The following is a 23,884-nucleotide window of genomic DNA, read 5'->3' as shown; positions in this document are numbered from 1 at the left end:
CCCATCTGTAGGGAGAGTCCTATGTATTGGATAAGTGGGTCCCAGCTATTCTAAATGAGCCACAGCTGCAAAGTCCTTAGTTGGGCAGCAGCTGTGGCTCGTAAAGATAACTGGGATAAAAGGGGGTGGGTGGAGAACCCTGGAGGCATCCCTGTGAAGCCACGAGGAACTGTGCTGCAGAGAAGAGCTATGTGGTAGAAAACCAGCTAGAAGGTATGGACTTTAAGAATATAGTAACAACAGTATGGGACTCTAGAAATATGATAATAACAACAAGATAGCAACACCCATCCTGTACACCTGCAGGAGTGGTACATCAGCGTTCCAAACTGCAGACAGGGTGGAAGTTCTGCCAGTACGTCACAGGAGGAGCCCTGTCCTGTTGCAAGTCAGCAGTTACTGAGCCCTAAAGTTTCAGTGAGGCCAGAATCTCAGCTCTTGGGATTTGTAGATCTAGGTTGACAGGGAAGTTTAGGTCTTCTATTCTTTAACTGTCTTATTCATTCAGTGACTTAGGAATTTTCTTTTTTTCCAGCTGAAAGAATTAAATTTTAGTAATCTTCTTCAGTCTTTTCCTTTAGTTCTTCTGCAGACATTTGTACTCAAAAATTATCAGCAACTAAGAATTCCACATTCCTTTGTGAATGTATAATCTATATTTGGTCAAACCTTATCTTAGTTTACCATTTCAGAGTAATTAGATGCTCTACACAGTAAGATAGATGGTGGAATTTTTCTGCTTGGCTCTCCGAAGGTGCAGAAGGAGCCCTTGTTGTGAGCTCTGCAGCTCAGCTGCTCGTGTGTTCAGTACATTACCTACAGCAACATATAATACCCTATAGCCCTGGCAGAAGCCTGAGGGTGCAGCAAATACAGTAAGGGCGAGAGGCACTTAAGGATATCATAAACTGTTTCAATCCTAAATCCTTTGGGACATTTTTAGGTTAAAATTTCAAACAGGACAGGTTAGAATTTCAAACAGGAAAGAGTTATGTTAGAAAAACCTGCCACCACAGGTAATATTGGAATAGCTGGTCAGTTTTATGCCAACACATAAAGAGCATAAATAGGTACAGGTATTTGTGAATTCTTTATAGTCATATTCTAAGTGTTGCTAACTCCACATATTTTGAATCTGGAAAGTCAATTAGCGTGTTTAATCCATACAGTGGTCTTAAAAGAATGATATAACAGTATGTTAATGCTAGAGTACATTTTAGTTACATTTCAGCACTGAAGGTGTAGGCAGGGCTCTGTTAGGTACAATGAGAAGCACAAGCCAGCAGCTGAAAGTTGTGTCGTCCCCTTCATGTATTAAACAACTGAACAAGGACTATGGTTTCTCTGCTCGCCTTGGCATCCAGGCCTTGCAGCTCCTAAGGAAATTAAACACCTGGCTCCTTATAGGGTCCCACAGAGTTTGTATGGCTACCCCAGTCCTGCCTGTGCACCCTCCATTCCAATATTTAAAATAATTCAGACTCAGATTCTGCTGAATGTATGTGTTGCTGTCTGAAAAATGTTGTCTGTGGTTTGCTCAATTTTCTGAAAGAGAGTAAGATCTAAGTAAGTTCTGTAATGAATACAAAACTGTTTAAGGGCATTATGGTTTCAGATGAAAATTTTCATGTGTCATAAGTTCATAGGTAGTGCCTTTTTTTTTTGTTTTGTTTTGAAGACTCTTCATTGTAGGATGACATTTCCTTGGCCTCAAAACAGAAATCTGTTGTTTACTGCATACTGTACTTCTTGCTTTTCAGAGGGTCAGTTTGTCAATGCTATGCTGCAGTTTTGCAGCTCCGTGCAGCTTTAACACTGCCATTTCCAGCAAAACCGAGTAGGAGTGCACCAGAGGCATTACAGGATCTGTGCACCTCCTGCTGCTCTTTACCCTCAGGCAGGGTGGTTGTGAGTACTCTGCCCTCAGAGCTGCTTTGCTGTGTGCCCTACAAGGCCCCCTCCTTTCGGCCTGCTGAATAAATGAGAAGTAAGAGGCAGACGTGACTCCAGATGTCTCGTTACATCAGCTGGCTGCTCCAGGACGGTGGCACGTGGATTAAAATGGCAGTGTTGGGTATTGCTGTGTAGGCTGGCCCACACCACACCTTCTGCAGGAAGCCCTGAGGTGCTGCCCAAGCAGTTCTGGTGACACAGGGATGTTCTGCAAGTGCCAGGTCCTGTCAGCATTTCTGCATCTGCACTGCTGGAAATGGCAAAGAAACTGAAGACCTTGTGACTGTTAAAGGCTGCTTCCAAAGGGCTCTTGAAATCATGAGTGTCTTGAGATGTGAGAGTCCTTGAGAGTCTTAGGAGTGCTGCTAACTCTTCCCCATTTGTTGAAAATGTAAAAACTCTCAGCTCCACAGGCAGTCGAGAAAAGGCTGTCAGAAACACATGCTGCCTGAGAGCTGGTGTGTAATGTGGATTAGAGTTGTTCAAATGTTCTTGTAAACATCAGTAACCTATTCTCAGCGATCCGTGTTGGCTGGATGAGTACTACAGAGTTCTGGCACTTTCAGCTTTGTTAGGCATAGTCTTTATACCGTTAGGGACTTTCTTGGAAAACAAATCTTTTACTTCTTCAAAACAAAATCTTCCCAATTTTCAAGGCTGCAGATGCCTTATACCCAGGAGCAAAACCTACAAGCCTATGTAGACATTGTAAAGTCATGACTTTACAATAACTTTACTTTTGTTAAAGACCAGGGCATAAAAAAGGCAGCTCACTTCACTTTGTTCTCTAATACCTGACAATGTCTGGGAGTGCAGTTTGTACTGAGTATGCTTTCAGAAAGGGTAGACATGCAGTATTCATCTTCCTCTTATAAAGAAGTGGTAACAGTTCTAGGACTTCATAGCGGGGAGGTGGTATCTGACTCATGGAAAAGATGTGTAAGGAACTACTAGGCTCAAAGATTGGGTTTGTGTTTATAGTCTGCTCAGCATTTTGTCACTTGCTTTATGGCTTATTAAGGGTTATTCAGTGTCTTAGCTTGATGTCATACACACCATCTTCCTAATAGATGTTTGGATTTGGTGTGTTATCTCTGCGGTGGACTATAAGTATGCCTAATCATCTCATAATTTCTATGTAAGTGATAAATCACAAGAGATATGGTTTCAACAGTTTCAAGAAAAAGAAGAATCCATAATTTATGAAATAAATTCTTCTACAGGAGATTATGGAAAGGCAGAATACAAAATAAAAAACTCTTATTATTTCTGAGTGTGATGTTTTTAAACATTATTTCTACGACGACTAGATTTTCATATTGATTCAGGACCCTGTAGTACCTTTGATGGTACCTCACCTGCACTTATTTTTATTTCCCCTCCATATCAGCAAGAGTGGGGGGAGGCGTTTTTGAGGAAAGTACTTGAGACCAAAGGATCTTAAAGAGCTGACAGATATTACCTTGGCCATCATAGGCATTTTCTTTAATGCTTGAAGTTAGCTGAATGGGAGCTGGCTGTCAGCCTCTGGAGAACCCCAGTGCCTCCAGGACTAATCAGCTTGGGCACAGCAGTATGATCCTATAGTGAGTTTCTAAGAACAGCCATGGAAATATCACCAGCTTTACCCCTTTGATTTGGTTCTACATGTGTGATTGTGAGAGTGAGAAAAGCCAGAGTAAAATGAAAGCAATCTGAATTACCACACCAGCAAAATTTCCTTTTATTTAACATGCTATTCTTCCACTGTATTTATCAATTCTGTTTTACTCTTCACCTCTTACTAAACCTAAATTGAAAGATCAGAGATAAAAATACACAAAGGGAGGGAAGGATCAAGTAAGTTTTATCTCACTGAAAGGAAAGGCAGAGGTCCCATTGACTTCAATGGCCACATCTCCTTTAGTGCTTTTCTTTGATTCAGAAGTGTGCTTTTGAAGCAGATCATCATCACTTACTGTGCTTTGGCTCACGTCCTGTAGTGTTTGTAGAGACAAACTGAGTTCCTCTTGAATTAGACTGAACTTGAGGATGTACTCCAGAAGCACAACTTCTGGAGTCAGACCATGGCAGGAGAGAAGGGCTAATCTGAGTAAAGGTGCTCTCAAATGGATCTAACCTGGGCATTAAGTTCTGGGTGCTGCTGTTTCATTTTGTAAGTCTGCTACTGCTAGGCCACAGGATTTGCAAATACAGACATGAGCAGTGATTGCTCTGTGTGATAATTGTTTTAAAAGGCACTGTACTCCTTGGAGTGGTAATAGCTTCCTTAAAATGTGTTGGCTGATGCGATGGCTTACGGAAATCACGAGTGCTTCAATTGAGATACAATATGAAATCAAAGTTATGAGAAGAAAAGAGATATCTGAAATTAATTTGAAACTGTGATTCATCCCCTGAGTTTAAGAATAGGTTTTCTTGTATGGCATTGTTGTTACGAAGGTACTGTCAATGTGCTTGACTGGTCTAAAGCATACCTGTCTTGAAGAAAATGACATTTTTAGGATGCCCATCTGCAGAACCAATTTATCACCATGAATTAAATACTGTATTTAGAGTGAAATAGCTGGGCAAATAGTATTTGCATTCTTTCTAGTACTGTAATAGTACCTTGTGAAGCTTCAACGTTTAGTCTTTGATGGGTTTTTCAGTGGAAAATCTGAAAGGAAAAATTGGAAAACTCTTGTGGGAGGGAACAGGAACATATACCCAGTAAGTGAGATTGTGCATTATTTTAACTTTGTGTGGACTTACAGAACATCTTTTTAATTGTGATGACTTTAAAATATATTATTAGTGATCTGAATTAATTAATCTGAAAAACCAAGGACATAAAAAGACATAGCATGCGTTTGCTCATTAGATATGACAGTAACTCTGCAGGGGAAATTAATATTGATATGTATATTGAAACAGAAATACACTGGAGAGGAAGAGAGGCTGAGCACTCTTCTGTGCCATCATTAATAGTGGCAAAATGATTAATATTGACTACAGCTTCTCATATGCTAAGGGTTTTGTGTCAGTTCCTACCATTTCATTTCCTTGAGACAAATGGTGATTCCAGTAACACTGCTGCATTTCAGACAAGGACAACTCCATAATTGGGTCAATTTTCCTAGCTACCAGTATACTAAAATATTTTTGTGAAGACTTGGAGGCTGTGTTACAGCCTACACAGGTTTTGTGGTGTGTGTGAAAGCAGAAGCAGTCAGTGTACATATTAAGCTTTACTCGAATTTCTGCATTTAGTTACCTGGCTCTTTGTAGGGTAATCCAATTTATGTCACTATTGCTACTGTACTATTGTACTCTCTGGCAGCAAGCCAGCAGCTCTTGTGTATTTGGGGTAGGGCACTGGGCTTTTGGGGCAAACATATACATTTTTGTTGCTGAACTTTTAACAGTAGGATTTAGAGCTGTATCAAGACGTATATCTAAGTTGTATTTCAGAAGCATTTGCAAATGTTTTGACTAGCAGACATTTTTCTTATGTCAGTGCAGTTGGGTAAAGCTTTAGTATATTTTATTTAATGGAAAAAATGTTCAATAGTTAAATAGTTAGGAACATGAAGCACAGTGTAAATCAGTGATGTGCTGCTAATCTTGCCTGGTTGCTGTCTATAAGAAGTGCCTCATCTCTATTGGGATTCTTCAGTAGGACAGTAAATGGGGCACAATGTGATGATACAGTTTCCTATAATTCTTGTCAGTTTCTTTGCTTTGTTCCTACTTTGTCTTTCTGAAATATGCATCAGATATAAGGAACTCCCACTACAAAACTTCCCATAGTAACATCCCTGAGGAATTGGGAACAAGCTGCATGCCACCAGCAGACTCGTGGTTTAGAGGCAGCTGTGGTGGCAGGTGCCTTTGGTGGCTCAGTCTCTGGCAGCTGGGGATTTCTGCCCCCCCGCCAGCTCTCCCAGAGCAGCCCTTCATGTGTGGGGTCTCTGACAGAAGGGCCTGGTGCTTTAGCTACGCTGCAGTCGCTGCTAGGAATTGAGAACTTGAGCACTGCATGAAGCCTGCAGGATCTGAAGTGCCTTGAAGCAAGAATGACTTTCTTGGTATGTGTGCATTCATTTTTATAACACCTCTGAGTACCACAGGAGACCTGGCTCCAGTGGTCTGCAAATAAAGTACTGTTTTAGTAGTGAATTGTGACCTTTCTGCCATGTCAGATGATGGTCTGTGACACAAAGGAGCAGAGCAGGTAATCAGAGCCACTGCCATTGAAGCACCAGTTTCCTGGGTATAAATAGAATAAAATAGAAAGCGAAATAGAAATAGAAAATAGTAGAAACTAAATCAAATAGAATTGTGCACATATCTGTCTGTGTAGGTCAAAATAATTGTTGCCTTTCAGGTTTGTTCCAAAAGGGTTTAAGAGAAATTTAATACTTTAATGTTCAGTCCTGTGTTTCTCTTGCTGTTGACCTCTTGGTTTGTTTTGGGTTTGTTTTGTTTTGTTTTTCTTTATTAAAAGGAGAACCTTTATTGTTTCCCAGTTACTGCAAGCAGAGGGCCTTATGTACGTTAAGCATAGAAAAGGTTTTTTGAATCTTGAAATGAAACCCTGTTAATCTGCTGCCTGAGTCCTGCGACCAGGGTGTTTTTTCTTCTGTTGAAGAAAAGAAAGTGGGAAATAAGTGGTGGGCTGAAAATTGCTGTGAGATTGTTCAGCAGCGTAAGCAGCTCCATTACCTGTCCGCTCTTCTCAACAGGTTTGGAGGGGTGTGCTGACTCTTAATAACAAAACCATGTAGTGTGGCCACCCTTCAACAGGTTCCTTATTTGTCATAACTGAAGCCAGAGAAATGATAATGGAGCATTTCCTTTGGGAGCAAAGGGGTGTAGATTGTTGAGCTGGCTCAAAATCCATTCCACAGAAGTAGCAGGAGTGCCAAAAAGGGAGCTCTAGTAGAGAAAAATGTGTGTCTGTGAACATGCAAGTGAATGTGAACAGTCTGGTTGCCTTCAAAAATCTACTACATGTGGAGAGTCTGAGCTTTGGGAGAGCTTCAAGGATTTCTGTTTTTCATTCTGGTGATTGCAGGTGTAAAAACCTACATAGCACTGACAGAAGTTATTTCTAAGCAAGTAATGTGCATTCTGCTTGGGAACTAGTGACCTCTCCTTTTCTAGTGTTTAAACCTCTCCAAATAAGCCTGGAATTAACAGAATAGTAGAAAATAAATTTTTTACACGCAATTTCAATTTGGAAGCAAGTACTGGTATGCAGGTACTGACCTCGAAGCCAAAAAACCAGTTTCATTAATGGTGAAAACATGATACAATTGCTACCTTTGTTAATGGATGAATGAAATATATCTTTCATGCAGAGGATGAGGTATAAATTATTTTGGATAATGGTCCTCAAATGAACACAGGAGTCTGGAAGATTTTATGGAGGTGGTAAAAATTAAGGAAGCATTATATGTGATGTGTATCAATCCATCAACGTCTAGTTTTGATATAACTGTGTGCATTTGACAACCATTTTTCCAACTGGATTGAGTGGGTGTTAAGAAAACACAGTGATTAGGAGCCCCACAGCAGAATATGTGTCTATGCTCTATGAACTTGACACCAGTTATCCAATATATGCTGGAAATTTAATTGCAAAAAGGTGGACTTCCAGAAAACAATGTATATGCAAATCTCTTCAACAGAGAGAGAAATTTAGTTCGCTTGCTGTGCTGAAATTTTCAGATGCTAGAAGCTGGTAAATGCAAATTGAGCTTTGTTTTTCATTCTAATGCATGCTTATCAATTAGTAGAATTCTCTTTATGGGCTGCTGTATATTTTATTACTGAAGTGTGGGAGCATATACTGTGTTGTCTACTTCCACTTCTGAGAGTGGCACACCTTACGCATATACACTAGTCCATTCCCTTGCACCCTGGTGCTCTAGTTCTGCATCCTTGAGGAATGCAGATTTCAAGTGGACAAAAACATGGTTGGATCTGTCTGGCAGAGTTTGGTTTATTTTCCATAATTTTATTAGTTTCAGTAAAATACAGAAGGAAGAAGATATTATGGCAGAATAACTGTGTGAGCATAAAGTACAGCTATTCTGCTCTAATTTGAAAAATCCTTTTAAAAAAAAGAAAGGTAGGTAGTGAACTGAGTATTCACAGGGTATGTCCTTCTAGGAAGCAATACCGCCACAGTTCCAAGATTGCTTGGCACAGGTAACCCTTCAACTGGGAATTATTTATGACATACATCAGTGGTATTGACTGCGTGCAAAGTGTGAATGCCTGCACAGTAATGCAATGCTGAAGGAAGGATTACTTTGGGTGTGCTGTATTCCCCTAACATTTTCTGCATCCTGGTTACTGCCTGGAGCCCCTTGAATCAGAATGTAGGTCAGGGCAACCAAAAGTCATTTCAAGTTCTCATGTGCCCCAAAGAGGCTTTCAGACTGCAGTGTAATATATGGATCCCTGATTGTTTTCAGCTCTGTTTCAGTCAAGCACAGCTCTCAAAAAATAAAGCACCTACAACATAATAACTTGTAGTGACATTCTGCCGGGGGATTTACCTCAGCTCTCAGTTACTCAGCTTGATAAACGAGTACTGGCTGTCTGTGTTTGTATGACATGCTTTGTAAAGGAAAATCTTTGAAGAGGAATTATCAAAGCATAAGTAGACTGCTACTGTGCTGAAAACAGTTCTGAATTCTGCTCTGTACCAGTGGAGGGCCATCATGAAGTGTAAACTCTGTGTTTTTTCTCTGAAGGTGTATGGCAAACAGAAGCTGCGCTTTCTAAAATATGTCTTCAAAGAAGTACCCTGTAAAGCTGGGGTTTGGAAAGTGCTTGACCTCAGCTGTGCTGATGCTCTTTAGCAAAATGCTAATGCTCTTGTAGGCAATGGGAATAGGAGCAGCCCAACAGAGTAAGATTGGCTGCTTTTCTTTTCCCTTTGGCCCAGGTGTCATTTAAAAAATATTTTCAAAGTTTCCCAGTGAGTTTTATGGAAGTTTCTTCCTGTTTCTTTTCTTTATCTGTCCACTTAAATCGATTAGACTTTTAAATTTACAATAATGCCATTTATTTTTAAGATGTAAGATACTGTGTGTTGTGAAGGAGAAAACTGCAGCTTTTAGTTTATGGAAACACAGAATCCCAGAATATGCTGGATTGGAAGGAAACCACAAGGATCATTGAGTCCAGCTCCTATTACTTAGTATTTGCTTCATTTCCTGGTCATCACTACAGAGAATTCTGATGGATCATAGCATTTTGGGGTTTTTGACACTATTTCCTATGTTTGAGTTAAAAATACAGTATTTTCCCTTTTGCACTCTTATTTTGGAGTTCTCACCCGGATTCTTTTGACTGGATTTTTGAATATAGAGCATTGTCTCTTAATGAAAATAGACTTGACTTGTGTTCTAAAACGTTACCGTCATTTCCTAGGCAGTATGTAAAGTAACAACGTGAAATTAATTTGTCTGGCAGTGCCTTATTGCAAAACCGGTACAAATGTGAATAAATGTGAAATGAGGACCTGCTATGATCACAGAATGTGTCAGCTCTGCAAAGGGCAGACTCTGGGAGCTGGTTGAGAAATTTAAACACACTCTGTGAGTGAGTCACTTGGAGTGTGTTTAAAATAACTTCAGGAAAAGGCTTAAAACTCTAAAATAAAGCCAACCCACCACCACAACAATAAACAAACAAGCCCCCACAAAAACAACAGCAAAAACAAGCAGCCAAACAAAACCCAGACAGTCAGTGAGGGCTTTTAATTATCCCCTGTCAGATCTTTCTAGAGGAAAGATTTGGAAGCTTTCACATAGATTATGTCATGATAATATCATTTAAGGTACTCTGAATTGTGCTTTTCAAAGGGATCTGTGTCGTCTTACCTGCTCATGGAGTGCCATGGTGTAGTTAGACATTGAGCTCCTGGGAAGCATCACTAAAATTGTGACTACTCAAGATTTGTGCAGTCCAGAAAACACCCTAAATATACCCAGCAAGGCTTGCAGGTCCTGTTTCTGCAATAAATCCAGGAGGAATGCTGTATAATGTCACATACTGTTTGAGAAGATAACATTCTTCTTGTGAAAAAAAAATTGAAGCGGTTACTTAAGTCATAGAGGTAAAGGTGTCCAAGGACAAAAATACTTTAGAAAGCAAAGCAAAACAAGACTGAAAATCTGGAAATGTTAATCTTACTTCGATGAGGTTTTTTGAATTTACTGGAAGAAAGGAAAGTTGTCCTGAGGATGGGGTACTGCCGAGAGAGGTCTTGGGAAATCCACAGTCATTTAGAGTGTGAATCTTGGGGTATATTGGGATAAAACAAGAAAGTCATAGGCCATTGTAAAATTATTTATTTGGATGGATAGGAGAAAGGAATTGTATGTGGAAACTGAGAGAGGTATTATTTTTCTTCTATTTTATGTTAAGATACTATCCTGAAAATTTACAATGCTTGTTTGGTATCACTGGCCTTATTTTGGGGCAGAACTCCAGTTTTAAGAATTTTACTTGTAAATAGTGTTTTGAGATACTGTGGCATTGAGGAAGAGAGATGCCAACGTCCCCTTTAATTCTGACAGGGAAGAAAGGTATGAAGACATTTCAGATGCCGTTATGGATGACTTAGGAGGAAATAGCTGTGTCTGATTACTTAGGATTGGAAAGGAATTATGTTAATTTGAAAATACTATTAATGATAATTGAATTACATTCAATTTTCTGAAATTAGAGATAATTGAGTGGGAGAAATTAAAGTGACTGTAGAAGGAACTGTAGAAGAGCTAAATTATTATAGCTTTCAAATGCATGAAAAAGGAAGGGGAAAGCTTTTTTTTTTACTTGTTTACAGAATGCTACTTGCAAATTGAGACTGGAACAGATACCTCCTTTGTTACTACCTAGCCTTAATAATTCTTACTAGAATTAGGTTAGTTGCCAATGAGTGTGACATTCTTAGATCTTTATAGCTGCCTCTTTAAATTTAGCCAAGAGGAATATGGCCCAAATAACTACAGTAGTATTTACCATTCATGTCTGTTCATTTACCAAGAACAGTCTCCTTCAAATCTGCTTGTGTTAATATTTCCTGATTTCCGAGGGGGCATGGCATTTTCAAAGAGTTGGCATTTCACTTCATGTTCTAATTTATACAACTTATTCAAGTTACTGTTCTGCAATGAAAGGTGATTGTGGTGCCAATGCTGAATGAAATAGCTGTTGTTGAAGAAACAAATCTAGCTAGGGATTAGAGTCACGAATGCTGTCCATTCCTGAATCCCTCACCTGCAGTGTGAAGGGATAATGCACAGCAGGTGCCACTGAATATTTGAGGTCTCAAGGCCAGCAGCTATCATAGTGACAGCTCAGATTTACAGCTTTAAGTTGCCACAGACACTAAGGCTTATCTCAGAAGAGTGTGGGATGATTGAACTGCTGATGAAGTTGTTTCAGTTTTAGATTATTACAGGGGTGATTACAATTATTTCTATTAAAAATGTGTATTGAAATAGCTAGTAAATTTTATTATTTACAATAGTGATTAAAAACTACTTGCTTTGGATTCAGTTTCAGTACACTGAGTTTTAGTGGAAGAAAAAAGTCAAGTGCTCAGTTGAAGGTTTATGTAGGAGTGCAGCACTGCTCTGCTCCTCCTGCTCATGGGACACCTGGAGAGGAACCAAAACCTGGTGTGAGCAGCACAGAGCCGCATAAATGGCTTGAGAAGGAAGAGCTTTAGCTACAGAATTACTGTTTTCTAAGTAGTTTGCTTGGTGACTTAATTATATTATTATTTATAAGTTACTCCTTTAGTAACTTATAAATAACAATATAATTAAGTGCCCATCTTTTTTCTCAAAAGATCTGTTTCTTTCATCTTTTTGGACATGACTCTGAGATTCATGTGCAAAAAATACAAATGAGTCTAATTCTCTGCTGATTTCTTGAAATTAATGCAATTCTGTTCTTGCATCTTTTGCAAAGAAATGTGCTTCAGGCAACCAAGTGCATTGAGGGAATGAGCAATTGTGCCTCACTTAATGAACTCACAAGTTTCATGTCTGTGAATGGCGGCTCATTTTCAAAGTGAACTTTCATGTTAATGTTGAGAAGACGGAGAAAGTGTGGAAGTGTATGTTTTTCTTTTCTTCTGCTTTCCCAGAGTTCCTAATTTCTGATGTGATTTTAATGCCATTGTGATACGAGATAGCTAATTACACTGATGATTTATTTTCGCATGAAACACCATACAAAAAGCCAGGTTAAAGGGGATGTAGTGTATAAATTGGGGACAAGGCATTTACAAGAAGTATCAATCAGAATGGATATGAAAATCTGGGAATATCACGCAGGATTAAATTGCTTATCTTTATTTAGGAATTGTGGATTGCTAATGGAGCATAAGGACATGATTCTAAACTGTGGGTGATAACTTCATGAAAATTGAGACCCAATGTTGTTAATAGCTCAGTCTTCCTGAGCTGCTCATGAGAAAAACCTCCACATGTATTATTTTGAGTGACTGAAGAAATGAAATAACTTTTCCACTCTGAATTAGCCTATTGTTTATTAGAATTAAAAATTTCCTATTTGATAATTCCTCTGAAATTTCAGTGGGTTTGTGGGTTTCTTCTTCAAGGACAAAACCAGAACTACTCGTTATATGTCCTGTGCCTTGAGCACTGCCAGTGCAGAAAATTCTCAGTTCATAATGTTTGCAGGTATTACATTTATTTGTGGTGTCCAATCCTGCAGTTTTCTGTCATATTCAGAGGCATAACATTTGTCCAGGGGCTTCAGTCATCAACTGAAATGATCAGTAAAACAACTGATCATTTATATAAGGCACTTAAGCAAACAGGAATTCAGGACTGGACCATTTACTGACACCAATAGTTTTAAATCCACCCAAAGTTCTTTGACAGCTACAGTAAGGACAGATCTTGTTTGTCCTCGTCCCACTTGGGAGTTTCCCCATGTTTGCTGTGCTGGCCAGAGCAATGGTTGCTGTGCTGGCCGTGTGCTTGGGCTGGGTCAGGATTTGGGGAAGTGGCCAGCAGGGACAGTGCCAGGTGTGTCAGTGCCAGGTGTGTCAGTGGGACAGCCCCAGGTGTGTCAGTGGGATGGGCTGTGGGACAGGACATGTGCAGTGCTCTCCATCTGTGTGTGCCCACCGAGTTCCTCCCTGAGCACATCAAGGCTCCTGGATCCCTTTACATCCTGTTTATCCAGGCACCCGTTACTCTCCCTGCCTCATTGTTCCCTCAGAGTTTTGGTTGTTCCATAAAAAAGGAAATATTACAGAACGTGAAATCTGGATGCCAGGCACATTTCTGATCGCGTGCTACATCTGGAGCCTTTTGAATCGAGAAGTTTCTTACCACAAACATAGGGTTTATATGTGCCTTTAACCTTGATTTGGTTTCTGAGCTCCTCCCAAAACACAAGTCCATTCACATCTCTAGTTTAAAAAATTTTTTAAAACTTTCTTTGACTGGGGTTTTACCTGAAGTGATCTTGGTTTATGAGGCTGAGATAGTGACTGGGAGGGGTGAGGGGGAGTAAACTACCAGGTACTAGAAACATTCATGTTCTGTGAAGATTATGACACCATTGCTAATTAAACAAATAAAATCTTATAGATTTTTCTCCCACTCTGTCCTTTTAGTCTGTGACTGTTCTTCTTGATACTTACTCTGTAAATATTCAAAATGTTTATTGATCACCACTGGCAAACTATTCTAATTAAGAGTGAAATTCATTAAATAAGTTCATGGGAAACAACTCCATCTGGCTGTAGAAAATGAAATGAATATTTGGTAGTTTGTGATTGCAGTGCAAAATCCACATGAATAGAAAGTGGTTTCGAAACCTTAAAAGCTCATTATCAAAAAGTAACACTTTTAAAGTTATTAAAATTTATATTGAGCAAAGTGAATCTTAAAAGTACTGAGTTTGTAAGGTAGGTTAATTTAGAATTACACAGTTCTATAATCAGCAAAGAACAAGTATACTAGATAGTAGGTCCAGGCCTAGAAAAGTGAAGGGACAGGAAGATGTATTAGGAATGAAAAACCTTACCAATACTCTGATCCTTGAAGAATCACATAATGTACAGTGCAGAAATTGTACACACAGCAAGGGAGGCTGATAAAGCACAGGGAAGGGACAAATTCTACAAAGAGGAATATTCAGGGAAGGGATGTTGACAGAGAGGAACAAAAATCAGAACAAATACAATGTTAGACAAGAAAATTTTCCTTCAAAGTCCTAAAAGTACTTACTTGAACTCCTGTCTTAGAAGGTGTTTTCTGTTTTAAAGTCTAGACATAAACCAAAACCACAAACTTGAAAGGCAATGGCGTATCAATACTTAGTAGAATCTGTCCTAGGTACACAAACAGGCACAAAAAAAATTTAGATCCAGTCTAGTTAGGAACTTTTTTCTGGTGTAAGTTTTTGTGATATTTCTTATTTTTCTCTAAGTTGAATTTGGTTAGAAAATGGTGTGCCACAATAAGTGAATAAAGCAATGTCAGTGATTAGTCACTTCAGAATTTCAGCTTCAAGATACCTCATTCTTGCTACAGCATAATCTAAATTTAGCAGTGCCATTTTTATCAGAAGGGAGAGAATTCCTTTGAGCTGATAAAATGTTCTTCATCTGACAAGGTCTCTACTCAAATGCAGCATGTTAAAAAATCCTACATAAAGAATGCTAACAAAAGATTAAACCAGACAATTGTGTGATGTTTGTAAGAGAAAAGAACTTGCCAGAGAAATCTTTTTGTAGTTCTCTAATGTTTTTCTGTACTGTAAGGGACTTCTGCTATTAGAAAGAGCAAGATGGTAAGAAAATTTAGCTGAAATGGAAAATGCTTCTCCTTAAGAACAGCAACTGAGAGGTAATTGTAGTTAAAGAGTTCTTGAGGAGTGAGGCAGTACTACATTAGCTTGAGTAGATCTGGTTTTGTTAGGGCAGATTTTATATTTGAAAGCTGTGTTAACATTAATCATTGAGTTAAAGATCTGAGTGTAGCATGGCTGAGTCTAATACAGTGCCCTTTGATTTGCCCTTTGATTAGTTCAGTGTCCTGGAGGATATTCCTCATTCTGAAACAGTTTCCACAGACTCAGTGTTGATCATTGTTGGGACAGCTCCGCTAATTGGCACCAGTGTTACTTTCTTCTGTTCTTGAGCTGCTGACAACTTTTTCACATTTAGTATTTTTTTCTTCTTTAAGTTGTTAATTCCAATATTTTTTTTTTCCCTCAGTGTTGACCCATTCCTTTGTTTCAACTGAGAGTGTTCTTTCCTGTGCTATTCATAATCATAACTCATTTTCTCAGAATCCATAAGTGGCTCCAAGGGACAGGCATTTCTAATTAAGGACATTTCAGAAGTTCAGTTTAATAATTCACAAATGAGCAGGTGAATGCAAACTCCCAGGTTGCTGCTCCAGCATTTCATGCTGTGGTGTAATGCAGATCTCAAAACACATGGGCCCAGTCCTTCCAGCTACATGACTTCATAAGGCTGTTGTATTGCTTTAGCCATTTCTGTTTCTGTGAAGTGGCAAAAGCAATATAAGCAATATTGTTTGTTTCAATTTATTTCCTTCTTTTTTAACCTTATTAATTATTATTTTGTCTTAATTTAGATGTCACTGGTTTAGAGAAGTCTACTTGCACAGTATCACTAGTAAATGCCATAAACCATGTCATGAAATGCAAATGCTGCTGGGTACAAGGCCTTATTGGAAAAGCCAGAACTCACAGATTTCAAACAATATCTGCTAGCTGAGATTGAAAGCAAGGATGTGTACAGAGATGGTGCACTTTGTTCTGAGAAGCACTGGAAATGTGGCAACTCTGCCATAGCAGTTGCTGATAGTTAGAACTAAAGGCAAAGGCCTGATTTTTGGTAACTCTGTTAGGGGTTTGTAATGAAGGTCACACTGAATGACCCTTCCCATTGTCTCTCCCTTTCTTTTTGCTAGGAGAGAAAACACAGAGGAACTAACAAAAACCATCAGGTGTGCTGTTACATAATGCATGTGCTTAAACAACATTCAGAAATTTATCTTCTGTGATGCTCACTGGATAAAAAAGTACTTACTTTAAAAATTCCTAATTCCTTTTTTTGTCTGCCTTGGTCAAAATACAACATGAACAACCTGCCTTTTAACAACCTGAGGGCAGGTTCCCATTAGCAGAAACTAAGCTTGCAACAGGAAAACATCAAGGCACAAAACTCTCTCTTTAAATTGTCACAGTTTGCAAGGGTACTTACTCACCTGAAGTCGTAACCAAGTACATTAGAAATCCCAGCAAGGCACCTGGAAATATATTGAGGCATCTGAATACCTTGAGCTGGTAGATCTAGCAGACACCTATTCTCTGTGGAGCATTTGGAGACAAAGTGTATGGTAATGCACTATAACAATGCCCTGATGAGACAGAGCCTGCTGGGGCTGGACCGTGGGTAAGAAGTCCTAAAGATCTCAAACAAGTGAAGGATGTTGATAGAATAGCCTGAGTTCATGTTTTCAGCGTTTCGACTTGGCTTGCTTGTGTGTTAAATCTGATTAAGGGATGTTCTTGCTGAGAATTCCATCTCGTAGATCTTCTTTTCTTCCACATCTGTTGTTGTGCCGTGGTCATTGTTCCCAAGAGGTTGGAGAAAAAGTCTCAAATCTTAGATTTGAGTGATCTGGAGCTTGGATGTTTTGCCAAGTATGAGAAATTGTGGGTTTAGAAAGGGGGTGAACTGGTCTCAATACACTTATCTCAAAAGAATCTCTTTCAACTGAAGTAAGAACCTCTCCTGTAAAAATCTAATTTCCTTGTTTTAAATATCACTTTAAAGGAAAACAATGCTATATGTTCCTGAAACAGCGTTTCATCTTTTGGAGGATTCAGAATTGTCCTTGTCTGGAGGGTGATACTTCATGTAATAATGAAGTGTTTAGCTATGATATATGGTTCAAATTTTTTTTGTCATTGCCTTTTGTACTTCTGTTCTGATGGTTTATATATCCATATAAAGAAAGGGGGGAGAGAAGAGAGGACTGCACTGAGTTGTGCTTTGGTAAGCTGTTTCTGTAATGACTTGATTCAGGTTCTCACCATGAAACAGCTCACTGTCATCAGTTTTAAAGTCCTTTAGTGGCTGTGCTACATCTAAATCAAAGGTGATGGTCATATTTTTACTTGGTAGCGGTACAAGTCATGGGTCACGTTGGTTGTAGATGAATGCACATGTGCATCATGGCTTGAACCCATCCAGAAATGGTGAACTGCTTATGGCAGGGAACAGCAGCTTTATTTCCCTCAGCCTGCTGGAGGCCAGTGAGGTGTCAGCCTTTAACTGTTAGAGTCTTTAATTTTGGAATTTTGTTTACAAAACTACAGCAGCAGAGGGGCACTCTGCACAGGCTCACCACTCCTTCTACATAATAGACAACAAAGGTATTTTCAATTACTTTTGTGGCCCTGATTTAATTTTTTCAGGGTTTGCTGATGATGAGACTTTTCTTTTACTAACCCATTCCTACTCTCTCCTTCATAGCTCTGCACCACCTTTTCTTATTTCATTATTTTTGCTGTCCTTACCTCCTTCCTTGAAGTGTAACTCCCTCAACTTACTTTGTCAGCTACTCTAGCTGCTACTGTGCTCCTTATGCTTTTTATTTACTTCCACACCTTTCATATCCCTCTCTTCTCCTTTCATAATCTTACTTTTTTTTTCTCAAATTACTGACCATAGTCTGTCTTCACTGAGTAGTACAGGCAACATGCACAGTGTCCTACATTTTCACAGAAATGCATGTTTAAATGCTTTACTGAATTCTTCTGCTGATTACACTTCCAGCAAAAGACAGAAATTACAGCATGGATCGCTTTGAGCAAATCTCAAGGGAATGCTTTTCAGAAAGCTGCTTGAAGTTTTGACAAAATACAAAAAACCTAACATTACCTACCCTCTCCTTCCAAATATAAAATGTATGGAAGAGCAAAGACTGTCCCCAAGTTAACCTGTGTAGAAAAATTTTGACCGTTTGCTTGTTTTCATAAGATCTCTTTACAAGAGTTAGTGGATTTGTAGGTAGTGTTTATGTAATGAGAAGGCTTTAGATGGCATTTCTGGTTAAAATGGATGTACAGGATTATGTCAATACTGCACAAATGCTTCATTTTTAAGTTCTTGGGTTGATTTCAGTGGAGTTCATTACACGTGTGTTTGCATTCTTCTGTGGGAGCTACAAAATCAGAAGCGCAGCTGTTATGTCACTGAGGAAAGGCACGTCCCTTTCAGAAGCATAGAAAAGGTGTTCAAAGCAAGTTCTGATAGGCAGGAAGAACAAATTGTTACTTTCAAATACTGTTCAGAAATAACTTTCAAGAAAGGTTAAAGCAGGAAGTTGATTTTGCAAGTATTCTGGAAACAAACCGTTCCTTGCATACCATTTGCTGCACTGGCTTATCTTTTTGTTTTGTTTGCATACTGTTTTACAACAGACTTCAAATTTTACAGTTTTGTTCTTGTGAGTTATTTTGCAAATGCTTAATGAGGAATATCTTCATCTTGTGGGTTGTTTACTAATTGTGTTTTCCATATGTTTATATGATCAGCTTTTCTGTTGAGGGATTTCATCACTTTCATCACATGCTTAAGGACTGTTTTTTCCAGAAATGATTATATGTAGCATAGTGCTGGAAAAGAATATGGATCACTAAAATCTTTACTTTCTCTCAGATGGAGTCTTTGAGACCTTGCATGCTAAAGATTCTGCAGAACTTTATGTCATACATATTTTGAAGAATATGGTTTTTTGCCGCTCATCACTTTATAACCTACTGATACTAAAACCAGTGTTGTTAAAAGCCTTCATCTGTATTGGGGTTTATTCTTTGTCAGACACAAACATTTGTTTTTAAGGAATGAAAGCCAACAGCTGTGGCTACACACCAGGCATTGTGTTTGATGTTGTGAGTTTGGAGCAGATTTAAGAGTCTTCAGATTATACACAGATAATCTTTGCCCTTCTACCTCCCGAGTTCAGTTTCCTTCTCTTGCCTTTTTCATACTCAGCCTTGCATTTCCACTTCCCGACTGATTTATATTCCTGAGGCTCTCTCAGCTTTTTTTGCCACCCTTCTTCCAGGATTCAGAGAGCAAGCCTCAACCTGCCAGAGTTTAAGTGTGGGGCTTTGTCAAGCTCTCAGTGTTGAGTTGTTTTTTAATATGCTAAATCACCTCACAAACAAGTAAATCTCATCTCCAGTCACTTCCTGGCTTTTGGAAGAGTAATTGGAGTTGGGTGGACAGTCAGATTGATTCAGCATTTCAAGTAGGCAACATGTTGATTAATGCAATTTTTCCTTCTGTTTTGGTTTTGAATGTGTCTACAGAATCTTGTGGGAGGCAGGGAAAAGATAGAATTATGCCTGTCTTTGAAATGAAATGGGAGTTTGAGACTGTTAAGGGTTTTGGACAGATTACAATTTCTGCACTGATGAAATTCACAATTTCTTTATGAAACCATCCTAGAGGATGTGCCTAAGCAGTGTGAAGCAGTTCAAAGTGTAATGCTTGTTGGTTTCAAAGCTCAACATGACATACGTAGTCCAACTCCCACTCTCTGTTTATTTCTTCATAATTGGGGAAAAAGAGGAAGAGAAATAGCAGAACAGGACATGAGTCTACCAGTCTGTGAAAAACATCTGAGCTGTTTTTGCCCAAATGAAGTCACTCACAAAGTATCCATTCTCTTCCGTAGGAATATAAATTATCCTTTGTGGCAAAAGGGGGGTCTGTCTTACAAGATCTCTTTAAATTTGTGCATGTGCATCCCTGCAGGTTGTTGTGTCCTTCTAAATCAATGTGGCCTGGTTCTCTCTGCCCGAAGTGCCATCTCAGGGTCTGGTTGAGTTTGATCCATGCAAGAACCAGCAGAACTCAGCTGGGCTTCCTTTGGGCCCAGCTCAAGGGCTTCCTCAAGGCCCAGCTCAAGGGCTTCCTCAAGGCCCTGCTCAAGGGCTTCCTCAAGGCCCTGCTCAAGGGCTTCCTCAAGGCCCTGCTCAAGGGTTTCCTCAAGGCCCAGCTCAAGCCAGAGACTGATTGTGTATCTTTTAGAGCGGGAAACCTCTGACAGAAATGTTATCTCCCCATCTTAGGTGGATGCAGAGACCTGTGGGGGAATGTAGTGTCCGTGTCTTTAGCTTGCATTCACAAGTACGAAGGTTAGCTGTTTGTCACCACTTCTTCATTTCCCTTACACGTTCATTTATTTAACAATCTCTAAACTATGCTGCTGATGATATCAGGATTACAGGGACATTACTTTGGCATCAGAGTGCCAAAAGACACAGTCCTATTTTGTCATTTGATCACTGGCCCAAGTACAGGAGTTCTCTATGGGTTCAGCAAGAGAGGTTGTTATCACATTTTCTGTAAATAGCCTGCTGAGTTCAGTGAATTGCATTGTCCTTCAGGTCTCAAGCAGTGGGTCAAATCAATTTTGTTCAGCTTGTAAGTGCTTCAGGACAGCACATACTCAGTGTCCTGTGTCAGTGAGGAGTACAGCCATTGACTCTGGAAACACTGGATCTCCTGGCAATGAGGAAGTAGCAGTCATCCTCCTCATTGCCTGTGGTACTTTCACTAGGACTGATAACAATTAAAAAGACCCAGACAAACAGAACCTATAAACACGAAATGGCCTCTTGAAAACTGACCTGACAGAAATCCATTTGCTGTTCAAAACGCTGTGAGTTTTTGAATTTTGAAGGGACAATACAAAAAACCATTTTCTTAGTGAAACATTTATGCAAGTCATAAGTTAGCCTGTTAATCATAGCCATAACCTATCTAAGATGAAAGGGCAAAGCCAATGTTGTAGTCTCAGTAGAACTACACCAGACATCAATTTCTCTCTGCCTTCCACTGTCCAGGCAGGCGGTGATGTACTGATTGTAAGCACTTACTGTGAAGGTTATTTTTAGGGGAAACATGGCAAGGTGGTAAAGCAACAGATTTACAGCTGGTAAAAATTGAAAGCAAGGGTTGTCTAGAGTTCATTCACAATTTTTCAAATATTAGATCAAGAGCTATCAAATATGAAAAAATACTGTGAAAATGGGAGACATTAAGACAATGGGCCTTACAATTGCATCAAATAAAAGCAAAACAAGCAGATAGGACATCTAAACCCATGGAGGATCCACAAACAGGTGCAGTAGAGCATCACTTGCAGCACTTTCTCAAATACAGAACCTCAGAATTCTACTCCCATCACTGTTGAGGGATAGCCATGCCAAAAAAGCCAATTTCTGTGGCTGCAGTTTAGATGAGCAAGCAAGGTCTTTGCAATACAACACAGAGGAAGGGATTTTATCTTTAGTGGAAGCTTTATTGTGGCTCAGATGACACAGCTTGATACGGCTAAGGAAAAACAGGCTCTGTCAAGCCATGTGCAGAGGAGCTTTTCTGCTGACATCCTTTGACTTGGACAAGTGAGCAAAGCATCTCAGTGAATTGTTCTGTACCTACACTTCGCAATCCAATCTAACAATGTCAGAAGTGAGCAATCATCTTATCCCACAGGCATCATTTAAGACTGAATGACAAAATGCCTCCTATCAGATGAAAGATAATAATGATATTTATCTTCTAAGACATTACATAAGATTAAAAAAATGCTTTAATGAATGATCTGCAGAAATAACAATATATTAAACTTTATATAAAATATATGGAGGAAAATATTGGGCAATAACTCTTAGGGGAAAATGCCCCAACATACACACAAAAAAGCAAATCAACAAATGTAACAGACAGCTGTGTGAATATGGAATCAAGAAAGTCACTACAATTGCCAGAGCATTTTTTGGGGGGAAAAAAAAAAAAGGAATATGAGAAGATGCTTCCAGTATAATCACCCTGAGATAAAATATTGAAATATTTACCTTAGTATCTATGTTAGTTGTGCTGGTATTACTAATATGTTTCTTGTCTGTCTGGTGTTAAGCCGTAGGTCAGGTTCAGATCTCAAAATCATATCAAGGAGGGGTTTCTGAAAGGTTTTTTTCCTGAAAACTGAAGACTAAAACCAGACATTTAATGAAAAATAACTATGCATATCATTTAGCTTCCCATTTAGCTACCCAAAGTCTATTAATTTTCTCTCATGGTTTCTGCACACAAACATCAAGGTGGAAAAAGGTTGTATTTCTAGGAGGAACAGTCCAAATATTCAGATTGTGTTCTCAAAAATAAATAATATGATTAGAGTATGCTTACAGCTCAGCTTTATTGTTAGTCCATATAGGATGGATAGTTTGATAAAACAAATGTTTGTCTTCAAATTCAGTATCTCATTTTTGCTTTGGCAGTGTCTTCTGAAAAATCTACACCACTGGCAGCCATTATCAGACAATGTTGTCTTTCATTTGACTGAACTAGAAAGATAATTTTGTGAGCCCATCCAGAAAGAAATGTTCACATTTATAGAGGTTTTTGGATTAGCTCATTTTTACTGTCTTGGACAAATAGAAGGAAGTGGTCTGAGCACTGAACTAGATGGAGAGAAAGAAGAAGAATTAGATGTGTTCATGGACTCATCTCAGGAGTTTTTATATCCAGCCTGACAAGAAGGCATTCAGAGATGCAAGATCTGAGAACGCTCCCAGCAGTGTATCATAGGCATTCTGAGACAGTTTTGATCACAGACTCCCAGCTATTCTTCTACATACAGAAAAATTTTAATTGCAAGGTAGGGCATGTATTCAAATGTTTTAATTTCTAAAGGCTTTTTTGCTTTTGAAGAAGTTGACCAAAGCTGGTGGACTTTGTGAAGCCCCACAGCTCTGGTAGGATTAAATAAGCAGAATTGTTCATAAAAACTGTGGTAGATGTAATTATTTTTTTCCATCAGAGAAAAATGCCAGAGAGCACTTCAAAGAAACAAACAAAAGATAGAGGAGAGTCAGCAAGATGAACAGAGATAGGGAATTGCGTGGAAAGAAGATGTGATATTGTAGCCTATCATAACTAATTGCTGACAGGCTTGTACAAGAGGCAGAATCCATGTTCACTGGCTGCAGATGATGGCAGGGTAGCACAGAGGGGTCTCCTGTGTGTGTAACTGAGGCCAGCCGGGTACTAAATGTCCAGCAATTACCAGCGTGTGCTCCGAGTCCCCTCAGTGGCAGACAGGAGCAAGCCGTGGGGCTCCTGCCTTGTTTGTGGTGCTGCCATCACCAGATGGCTCAGTCACCCAGCTCTGCCCCAGCAGAGTGCTGGAGTGTGGCACCTCACAGGCTGCAGCACTGCAGTGTCTCTGAACCACCATGGGCTGTGTGAAACACTCCATGCTGATGTGTGGCACCTCAGAGGCTGTAGCACTGCAGTGATTCTGAGCCACCAAGGGATGTGTGAAATGGTCAGTGCTGATGTGTGGGCACCTCACAGGCTGCAGCACTGCAGTGTCCCTGAACCACCATGGGATGTGTGAAATGGTCAGTGCTGATGTGTGGGCACCTCACAGGCTGCAGCACTGCAGTGTCCCTGAACCACCATGGGATGTGTGAAATGGTCAGTGCTGATGTGTGGGCACCTCACAGGCTGCAGCACTGCAGTGTCTCTGAACCACCAAGGGATGTGTGAAACACTCCAGCACTGAGTGTGGCACCTCACAGGCTGCAGCACTGCAGTGTTTCCGAGCAGAACCACCAAGGGATGTGCGAAATGGTGCAGCTCTTCTCTCTTTCAGAAAGGCCAGCCCAGCACGAGCATGCCCTTCCATAAAGAGCAGTGATGGTGGCTCTGTGCTGGAGATGGCAAGGGAAAGACAGCTCCAGTGTTCCTAAAGCAGTGTGTTAGATCTTAATAATTCAGCAGTAAGTTCCTAGCCAGATGTCTTGAAAG

Source organism: Melozone crissalis, unplaced genomic scaffold (assembly GCF_028551555.1).
Source record: "Melozone crissalis strain CALT ecotype California unplaced genomic scaffold, PUWL_Pcris_2 ptg000062l_1, whole genome shotgun sequence".
In the NCBI taxonomy this organism is placed as follows: domain Eukaryota; kingdom Metazoa; phylum Chordata; class Aves; order Passeriformes; family Passerellidae; genus Melozone; species Melozone crissalis.
The sequence above is the reverse complement of the archived record's forward strand: the minus strand, read 5'-3'. Positions refer to the sequence as shown.